Below are 8,687 nucleotides of genomic sequence, written 5' to 3'. Positions count from 1 at the left end.
GCACCCGTGCACACACAGACAATACTTCTAATTTATTTGAAGTAGACCCTAATGTCATCCCAATTTTGAGCACTCAATAATGAGTGAAAGAAAAATGTACATTTTACAATAAACAATTAGCTAGTGTCATCTTAATATTGAGCAATCATCAATGAATGACAAGAAGATTGACAATAACGATATTGTCCACTAGTCTCGGCATTGTTATGTCCATATGTGTAACATCCTTATGAGGCTTCAAAGAAAACATCACTCTACACCAAATGACAATATCATATTGCAAGCCCATAATCAAGTGTTTGCATATACAAAACAAGCTTAATGTAGTCCAAAAGTCTAGGCAATGTTTTGCCCAAATACATATTTCTCAAAGTTTACAAGTCAATAAAACTAAAAGACAATAGTAGTTGCATGGCTAGAATCAAGTTTTTGCACACCCAAAAAGAAGCTAAGTGATCATGCAAAAAAAATAAGATCCACTCTAAAGAAGACTACTCCAAATCTGCGTGGTCATCAATGAAAATACATCGTCGCCTTCGCCTCTCACGCACGAGTGATTGGTCATATGAATAGGTGGTCGCCATGTGCCTTGCCATTGCCTCTGCATAGCAAGGTAGCTCACTATCAATCACAATGAGATAATAATGTCATAAAAAATAAAAATTAGGTGCTATAAAATAATGAATAAAGAAAACTCACTAGTCTGAATGCACATCATTAACAACCAAATCATTCCCCACATCATCCATGCTATCATCACTATCTCCAAGCTCGGCAACCTGCAGAGCACCATAGTACCCCTGTACCAAAGGAGACAAGTATCCCTCACATATCTCTAGATCACTCTCCACGACCAAGCAACCACGAGAAGTGTGCATAGACGCCTTTAATAAAGGCCCTGTACCACCACCAAGCTCCAAACATGTACCTATTTTAGGGCACAAGGCCTCTAAAAAAAATAGCATATGGGCAACACTCCTCTCTAACATGCCTCTCCACCCACCACTCTTGCCATTACGTGTTGTGCGAGCAGACGATGGCAAGTAGTGACTGATAATCTCTATTGAGAGATCTTGTTGCAAGACTCTCCCCACCTACCATACAAGAAAATGAGGTAGCTATGTATGAACATTTAAGAATTTTAGTGCAAAAACAATCACATTGAATAATAAAAAATGACACACAAACCTTTTGAGCACTCTCATGATCAAATGAAGGATTACTTCTCGCCTTGTGAAATGCCAAAGCATAGAATACATTCATCTATCATAGCCATGGAAACAACACATAAAAAAGTCAATTTTGCATGTATCAAATTTCTTTTAAAGAATTGTTCATGTTTTTTGAAGGATGTTTTATTACCTTTTGTGTATGCCCATTCTTTGTTCGTGATGAAAATGGCTCAGAGCTCTCCATGATCCACCTAAAACTCAGCTCTAGGCCTGTGCGTGTCGCCAAGCGCTCCACAAGACTAAGAGCGGTGCTAGGACAAAGAACAAGCACCCAACCCATGTCATCCATCACTATAGATGCAACCACCAATGAAAACTTGACATGGTCATCTGTTAGCTCATTCCATGTAGGAATGCCATCAAAACCTTGAACAAGCCCACCTACAAGCAAAATTATTGTATTTGAGTGTTAAGAATTTGAGCTAAGTATATGCATGGTGTATACAAGATAGCATTGAAAACTCTCTTACCAGTAGGAAGATCAATAACAGTAAGATCAACACTCCATGCACTAGGTTTTCCATTTCTTATCTTCTCACGTTCACCCAAGCCAACAAAAAACTCTCGCATCACCAAAACCATCCTTGAAGTTTCTTGCAGTGAACTCCTTGCCAAGCTCAATGTAATCATAAATCCAAACCTTCGACTGTTTTATGTCTCCTTTCTTTTGAATGGAATGGAAACTAGCCAAAGGTGCATGAATCAAAGCTCCCTTTCCAACATTGTTTTGGGTATGAGAACTTCCTAAGTTTCTTGTATCTAACAATAGCCAAAAAAATAACACATTTTTCTTCAAATCAATCCATGCCATAATGATTAGCATAAGACATAACAAAAGAAAGAATAGCAAGAACATATTTTTCCCACCAACAATTTAACTTACTTACCCTTGATTGACATTCCACCCTTGCTGGTGGACAGCCTCCACGATTCTTGCCTTGCTCTTGTCTTTATTGATCTTCTTTTTCTTTGAGAGCTTTCAACTCTTCCTCCATCTTCTTCCTTTGCTCAACAGTCATCTCTCCTAATGACCCTGAGTTGGACTTACATTCACCCTTCAAATGACGAAGATAATTCTCCTTCTCCTCTTCTAGACACTCACCTTTCTTCATATCAATCCACCAAGGGCAGTGCTTACGCTCCCAATCCGTGAGAAGAAAGGCTCCACCAGAATCATTGTTCTCTCTGAAGATAGTGGAGGTGTACATACTATATGTAGGAGGACACATAATTGTCCATGCTTTACATATGTCAGGCATGCAAGTGATCTTCTTACTTCTTATGAGATACATCAAGAATCTACAACAATATGATTACATAAATAAAACGAACTTATATAATACAACAATAGTCACTTAGCAAAATGCATAACATAGGAATTACCTATAAACCAATCGACGGGAAGAATTTTTCAAGTCCACATGCTTTGATGGTGGAGTAGCCACATTCATCTCCTTTTGAAATTCGTAAAAAAGTACTCCTCTATATCTACTAACAATGTCTTCAAAATATGACTCCAAGTGAACATCTAGAGGCAAAACCACCTTGTGAACTCCATGTGTGGAATCTATAACCTGTTGTAAAAGCCTTCTTGCATCCTCCAAGACTTGATCCATCCATACTTCCTTGGCCAACCAAGGGATATAGAAATGATCTCCCAAAGGCATACCAAAACTTTGGCAAAAGTTCTCATTTGTTCCCAAAAGCTTTAGCATTTTTATCTTTAGCTCTTGAGAACATGTAGCACAAGATATAGAGTAGAGTTTCTCTATTGTAATCTTGAATTTTTCATCCTCAAAGGAAGACTCCATAAAATTAGAAACCATTCTTCTCCATTAGCAGGATTCACCACGGATAGATTCTACAATAACCAAAAAAAATAAACAAAAAAATATTTTTATTATACTTTTAATAGAGTGTTGTACTTACCCGAGTCATGCGTCTATTGTAAGCTTTAACAACATTCCTCTTTGCTTGAATCTCAGCCCTCACACGTTCATCTTGTGACAAAGTAAGAGGTATCTTATTTAATGCTACCTGTAAATTAGAGTTCCATTTATTCTGTATACACCATTTCAATAAAATGTATCAAGAACCAAAAAGATTATTAAAATCTTACCAAATCTTAACAAATTTAAGTACATACCCCATAAACCATGGGACCAAGGATAGATTGAGTAAGAGGATACCAAACCCTCTTTCCTGATTGTGCTTCTTGAGCCCTTCCTTTCTCCATTGACACTCGTTCAGTCTCAGTAAAATTTTCAGTGATTTGAGACCCATCTAAAGAACAAATGGTACTGATAGCCGTTTTTTTGGCTTTCCATAATTGCCATAGTAAGCTACCTCACCCTATCAAATCACTCAAACATTTTGGTTATCCCTACCATTTCACTGCACATAGGCGTGTGTGAGTTAGGGACTTTCTCCATATTTTCTTAAAAACCCTCAATTATCTAGTCACCGGGCTAGTTGAGCCAAAATATATATATAAGTATATTATGGCCCATTTGTGTGTAAATATTTTATTGTATATAGGGCCTAAATAAAAGGATTTTTCATAATTATTTTGGCATTTATTTAAATATTTATACTTAGGTGTGTGTTATTTATGCTATGTACATTGACTCACCATTACCACATTTTTTCTTACCATTTTTCATACTCTTTATTCCATATAAAAATAATTTCATGCAAGATTCTCTTATTTTTTGTGTAACTCCATCCCAACAAAAATCCAAAAAAACTAGTTCTATTTATGTGTATATTTTTTCACTATTGTGATTTTTTCCTTCCTACATCTATTCCCTATTACTCTCATAAATTAGACTACCAAAAATATTCATCTTTTTATGGTAGACTTATAATGAGAGATATTTATTTTGACCCCTTTATATTTTTCCACCTATATTATTTATATTTGACATGTACATATTTTTTTTAGACCCCTCAATATTTGATTTTCTTAGTTATACTATTCACTTATATCATGATCTCAACAATATCTTCAATTATAGACCTACCAAATAAGGTCAAGGGTATGTGGAATGCATGCATGCACCATGGGGGGCTCACTCTTGGAGGTATTCAAAAGGAAGATATTAAATATAGGAGCTTTTCATTTAGAGCTTTCTCTACAAAGTTAGAGCTTTTTGTGGGTAGAAAAATCAGATGTAACCTTTTGCACATACTAAGGTATATATCTTTTGAACTAGGTCGATAAAGTGCATAGTAAAAAATTTGTGCTCTACATGTTTGTGACACAATTAAGGGCCATCGTAATATAACATAGATTTGATTTTTTTTAAAATAACCATATCAATGTCAATATATTGATACTACAATGTCATATACGTAGTATTTATAAGAAAGATCATCACAAAGTCTATGTTTATGATCCACAAGAATTTTAAGTACAAAGTAAAATATTTGAATTTTTGGTATGAGGTAAGTTGAAGTCTACTCTAGCACAACGAGTCTTTATCTTGTTCGCATTATAAGTCAAGTAGAGAGAGAGAGAGAGAGAGAGAGAGAGAGAGAGAGAGAGAGAGAGAGAGAGAGAGAGAGCAAAGTGAAATATTTAAATTTCTTGCATGAGATAAGTTGAAGTCTACCCTGGCAACAAGTCTCTATCTTGTTTTCTCTACAAGCAATTAGAGAGAATATGAGAGAGAAAGAGAGAGAGAGAACAAAGTGAAATCTTTGAATTTTTGGTATGAGGAAAATTGAAGTCTACTCTAGTAATGAGTCTTTATCTTGTTCATGCTATAAGCAATTAGAGAGAATAAGAGAGACCCCCCCCCCACACACACACACACACACACACACACATGATGATTATTGAGTAGGCATTTGCTTGCATTACCCTAACCCCAATAAGAACAACAAGAACAAGATAATGACATGAGAAACACAACATTTTCCCCATAATTGAACAACATATAGATTGAGCCTCGATTTTCAAGTCAAGGCACCATGATTGTGGATGAAAAAACCCTTGTGGGGACAAGGGAAAAACCCACAATCTCCATATGTTGCTCGTTGTTGCATTAAAAAAATACTATCTCAAACAATACATAGAGTCAAGTCACAAAAATAATTTTCCACCAATGGAAGTAGCTAATCTACTAGTTTTCCTCCTCAGCAGGAGGACCACAAACTTTCTTCTCTAAACACTCAGAGAAGACAAAGAAATCACCCTCTAACATTAGACTGTGATGTATCTCCTTTGTGCAAGCAAGCCCCAAACCACCACACCTGGCAAAGATGTCCATAACATGGTCGTCCTCATATGTGAATGTTTCTAGCAGCCAACTGTGTTAAACATAATAATCAAAGTTTAACGACAAGAGATTGCATAGAACTATTAAGATGTGTGTCCTAATTCACAAGAGTTCATGGCTAGAAAGTTACCTGTAAAATGTCTTAGTACGCTCTGCTCCCCCTCGAATCAAATCTCCAGCTAAACTTGTATAATCATTACATGAACGAGGAGGAGACTCTGTGAGGTAGCTTCTTGAGGCCGGAAAGAACTCAGGAGAAACATCCTCCCCAGCCTTTCTATCATAATGAGGTGTAATGCTTTGAGAATTCTTACGATAAAATAGACCAAGAGTGAGATCCATCACCTATGAAAGGAGAGAACAAATCACTTAATAAGAATAACTCTAAATTCATACGCAAGCTTTAGATAGAGAAGGCAACCTCACCTGCTCACCAGTCTCTGGGTGTAAATATCCCCCATCACACATCAAAGTCCACGAGCGATGGAGCTGCAAACTAAATCTATTAGCTTGCATGACAAGATCTCCCAAATGTTGTGCAAGAGACAAAGTCACCAAGAAACCCTCGTCTACCAAGTGAACATCAGCAATTTCCATGACACCAGTTGCCACGGCAGTGGAAAAGTGGTTCCACTCAGGAACAACTTTTACATTACCTACACAAGCAAGTTAAAATGAAAAATTACATCATAACATATATGCATTCTATAACGAGCACGAAGCCTCCCAAATGACATAAAAAAAGTTCACCTATAGTGTGATTGTGAATACCATCAACTAACATGGATGTAGGGAAGTCTACAAAGATCAATCTTGCCACATATTGGGAGAGTTCCCCCTTCAATGCATACTCGTGCCCATCATAGATTGGTGTTTCCTTGAACCACATTTCAATACTAACACACACAAAAATGATTATGGTAAGAGTACATTATGGTAATATAAATTTTTAGAGAAATATGTAAGTCTTACCTATGCCATGCTAGGTCATCACTTGCTTCCACATCCAATAACAAAGCATCCACACATGTAATGAACTCCTCTCCTAAACATGAAAATGCAATTTTCATTTGCTTAGAATCTCAAAGAATGCTTAGAAAACCATAGGACATGTCAATGGTTAATGCAAGCAATAATTAATTAGAGTAATAAAAAGCAAATAAACAAGCAAAGAACGTCTACTTGTGGTACGTTTTTTTGGCATCCACTCATTTAGAGAACGACTCATAATAGTCTCGGAGAAGCAAGATTTTGATGCTAAGGTGGATCTTTTTGGTAGAAGAGACGTTGGAAAGCTCTCCTCCTCAACATCAACATCTACAGGCACACATTGGGGGGTTTTTTCTATAATTTTTTTACCTTTTCTTGCACGTGAGGGTGGCTTGGTGGATGGATCAATGTATGTAGCTTGGGGTGAGATTACACTGTCATTAGAGATGGGACTCTCTTCCAAAAAACCTTTCCATACAAAAGTTCACAAAAAAAAAAAAATCAACAAAATTCTATTTTAACTAAAATATAGTACTTCATACAAGAGATTGTAGTTCACTTACGAGCATGAATCTCTTGCTCGCTCTTTGGGATAACACCTAGGGGATACTCCAACCACCATGGACAGTGAGAGCACTCCCAAGGTGTAATACCCTTTTCCAAGAGTGTTGACGAGAACATAGTATTCTCGTCCTCTTTATCTAACCATTCTTGTACATCCTCCGGCATAGACTCTATCATCTTTAGCCGCATACAATTCAATAGCCATCTAAATGAAAATTCAACATAAAAATGAGACAATAAAATACATCATCATGAAACATGTGTCTTCCTAGATGCCTTAAAGAAGGCCTCAAATGTTTTTGGCAACAAAGGACCCTCTACCTCAAACTTAGCAATAATAATTGTAGCTTCACCAAACATTCCCTGCCAATAGGTCTCTTGTCTCATGTAAGCTCTAAGTTTCGTATAGTCTGCAAAATGACCTCCTTTGGAGTCCTTAACTTTGGTCAAAATCATCATGTGAAGAAGTTCTTTGCGTCTATTGAATTACAATCGTTGATCCAAAAATTAATGTTACTAATTACATTGCACATAAAAATAATAAATCAAAGTTTAAGATGAAATAAAACATACCTCTCTATTGTGATCTTTGCGGCGCACAAGCTGTATAATTTATCACGAGTGATCCCTACCATTGTTTTGTCATGCCAATCCTTGTCAAATAACATAGTAAAAAACTCTTCACCATGTGCAGGATTTGCAATAGAAAGGTACTTATATCCGCTATCCCTCATTTTTTCTTCTTCCTTCTTTAAAGCTTCATTCATCTTCTTTTTTAAATCCTCCCCAAGAAGACCTAAAGTTCTAAGCCTTCTCTTTTCATCAGCCAAAAAGGACTCCCACTCCCCTTCAAAGCAAAACAATTATTTGGCAATGTTTTCATGAGCCATTAGCAACACAACACAAACAAATCCATGACTGCACATAAGCTTCCCATGCAAGAATTCAAGGTATATTTGAAACCATCACTCCCTCCATATCTTGCCACCGCCGCAAAAGCTTCCCACATGGGAATTCAAGGCATATTTCAAGCCAAACTTCACCCATAACTTTCCACCTCTGCAAAGGCTTCCCACATAAGAATTCAAGGCATATTTCAAGCCAAAATTCACCCATAACTTGCCACCTCTGCAAAGGCTTCCCACATGGGAATTCAAGGCATATTTCAAGCCAAAATGCCATCCATAACTTGCCACCTCTGCAAAGGCTTCCCACATGGGAATTCAAGGCATATTTCAAGCCAAAATTCCATCCATAACTTGCCACCTCTGCAAAGGCTTCCCACATGGGAATTCTAAGCATATTTCAAGCCAAAATTCCATCCATAACTTGCCACCTCTGCAAAGGCTTCCCACGTGGGAATTTAGGGCATTATACAAATCGTAACCCAATCCATAATTTGAATAGACTTCCCACATGAAAATTAAAGGCTTATTTGAAAACATGGAGTCAGGCATAACTTGTAACCTTCAACTAAGGCACCTTCAAAATAAAGTAGTTGAAGACATACTCATTCTCAAAGTACTTGCAATTTAAATTTTTTAAAGAAATGTATTTATTATCCCAAACAAGTTGAGCATCATGACATACCTTCCAAACAAGTTGAGCAATCAAAATG

General features: G+C 36.8%; 1 pseudogene; it reads right to left on the bottom strand.

Annotated features, from left to right (window-relative positions):
- Window positions 1-491: 491 nt before the first annotated feature.
- On the bottom strand, window positions 492-3,515 carry LOC147433139 (uncharacterized; annotated as a pseudogene).
- Between the last annotated feature and the right edge of the window lie 5,172 nt (window positions 3,516-8,687).

The sequence above is a fragment of the Adiantum capillus-veneris genome, chromosome 20, assembly GCF_014529385.1.
Source record: "Adiantum capillus-veneris isolate H3 chromosome 20, ASM1452938v2, whole genome shotgun sequence".
NCBI lineage: Eukaryota > Viridiplantae > Streptophyta > Polypodiopsida > Polypodiales > Pteridaceae > Adiantum > Adiantum capillus-veneris.
Note: the sequence above shows the minus strand (reverse complement) of the source record. Positions and strands in the feature narration are given on the sequence as shown.